The following is a 2,500-nucleotide window of genomic DNA, read 5'->3' as shown; positions in this document are numbered from 1 at the left end:
GGAAGCGGAACACAGCGGGACGCGGCCCGGGGGTCGGCAGATGCGGCGGACGGGGCGGATGGACGGACGGGGGAGAGGGCCGACGAGGCGCGGCCGGCTCGGCCGCCGTCGCGGAGGCGCGGCGACGACCTCACGGCAGACGTGGCGGGCGGGGGCGGACGCGCGCCAACGCGAGGCGGGGCCCGGGGGGCCATCCTAAGGGCACGGACGCGAGTCGGCCTCCAGGGCACGACACGGGGTCTCACCGCCAGAGGCCTCCAGCGCAGGGGCGGTCCCGCGGCACCCAGGACGCCGACTGGCCTCCTCGGCCCCCCACCAGGGTGCCCCGCCCTTCACGGGGCTCGCGACCACCACCGCCAAACACCCACGAGCCGCGGCCAGCCCCGCGACAACAACACTCTCCCGCGCGCACACCGGCCACCCCACGTGCCCCGCACACGCCTCCGCCGCCGCGCCCGCCCGCCCCACCTCAGGGACCGTGAGCGCTCCACCCGGGGACGCCGCCGGCCGCGGCGGCCGGGGCGGGCGGCACCCTCACGTGGGCGAGGCCGGCTCGATCCCAGACGGGGAAGGGGGCGCGGAGGGCTGGGGGCCGTGGAGGGCCGGCGGCGACGGGGAGGGGGCGGCACGCAACACACGCACACAGCGGCGAGGGCCGCGGGGCAGGGGCGCAGGGGCGCCCGCCCAGGGACAGGAAGGGCCGAGGCACGACCGGGCCGCCAGGGAAACAAGCGCGGGGTCCCACCGCCACACACACGAGGGCGGTCCCACGACGCCTGGGACGCCGGCCGGCCCCAGCCACCCTGGGGTCTCCCACGACCCGGCCCCGCCGCCGGCGCCGGTGTGCGACGGCTCCCCCCACGTGGCACGGAGGGACCCGTCCCGCCCAAACTCACATCCCCCCTCCGTCCTCGCCAGATCCGCCTTCATCTAAGCCCGACTCCCGGGGCTCGTGCCCCGGGGAAACGCGCTCCCGAGCGAGGCGACCCGCACCGTGCCCACACACCGCCCCCGGCCGCGACTCGCGGTGAGGGCAGGCGCGACGGGCTCCCCGCGGCTGCGGGACTGGGGAGTCGGGACATCCGTGCGTCCCCGACCCCCACCTCGGGCTCGCCACCGCGGGTCACCGCACGCGCACGCGCACGCGCGGCCCCGCACCGGACGCCGGCCTGGCGGGACCCTCCCCCGACTCAGAGGGGGGAGGCGCGGGCCGCGGTAGGCAAAGAGCGGCGCTCGGCCCCCACCGCGGGGCCGGCGCAAGCCCTCCCGCGAGGGCGAGGGCCTCTGCTGCCCACGTGCTCCGGCAGTGGCCACCGTGGCCACCGCACGCTTGGGAGGGGCAGCGGCTGGGGGGTCCGGTACCCCAAGGCTCCCTCTCGGATCGCTAGAGAAGGCTTTCTCACCGAGGGTGCGTCATCCCCCACCCACCGTCTCTGCCCTTCGGGCCCACGGAGGCGCTCCACGAGCTGCCCCAGTCCACGACTGGCCGTGGGAGGGTTGGGGGGGTCTGCGGTACGGGTAAGCACACGGCCCACTGGCGCGTTCGCGGCCACAGCCTTGGGGGGGCACAACCCCTGCCGCCCCCGGGCTCGTCCATCGGGCTCCGGAAGGGGGAGCCCCCCTTCTCGCAGGCCCCGGCCCAACACGATCGCAACCACGCCCGTGTGTGACTCCCCCCCACACACGGTGGGGGGCGGCAGCACACGCGGCGTTGGCCTGGCCACAGTCAGTCCCCCCCCCACAGCACACCGTGGGAGGACGACGGCGACGAGGTGGCAGGCACCTGTCCCCCACCGAGGGAGAGAAACAGAGGCAAGCCCCCCGCCGCCCTTTACCGCCTCGACCCCCCCCCAAGAGAGCCACTCACGGGACACACCACCGTGGTGGAGACCCCGAGGAGCACGCGGGGAAGAGGGAATGACACCCACCGCTCGGCCTCGGGCTCCTGAGGGGACGGCCTGGAGCTCTCCAGGGGCACCACAGAGGACCAAGCAAGTCACGCTCACGCGCCAGCAGCGGGCGCGCGGCGCAGTGGCGGGACGGCCCCCCCCACCGACGCGGGGAGGACCGCTCGCGAGGCACACGCCAAGGAGGCGAAGCGAGAGCGTCTGCTGCGTCCGACGACCACGGCCCCGCCCACGCCGTGAGGCAGGAGGCGGGAGACCGCGGGTCAGGGCCGGAGACCACCACCCCTGCCTCCCACACACCCGTCGGCAGGCCGGCAGGGCGTGACGAGGGAGGCGAGGGGCCCGCGGACAGAACGAGAAGAGCGGTCCCGTTCGCCAAGAACGTCCGTCCCTCGTCTGGCGCGACTTTAGGCCCGGCCCAGGAGAGCGCGACATCACCACATCGATCAGTCACTCCAGAGAGCCAGGGGCCACAAGGGCCCCGAGGGGGGAGGGGCACGGCGAGGACCCTCACCAGAGGAGCCCGCTTCAGCCTCAGCCGCCACCCAGCCCCCCGCTTCTCTCTCAGGCAAACAGTGGCCGACGACCCCGTG

Source organism: Delphinapterus leucas, unplaced genomic scaffold, assembly GCF_059928025.1.
Source record: "Delphinapterus leucas isolate spDelLeu-1000000601 "Yukka" unplaced genomic scaffold, BTC_Dleu_Yukka2 spDelLeu_asBTCV2_sq67, whole genome shotgun sequence".
Lineage (NCBI taxonomy): Eukaryota > Metazoa > Chordata > Mammalia > Artiodactyla > Monodontidae > Delphinapterus > Delphinapterus leucas.
The sequence above is the reverse complement of the archived record's forward strand: the minus strand, read 5'-3'. Positions refer to the sequence as shown.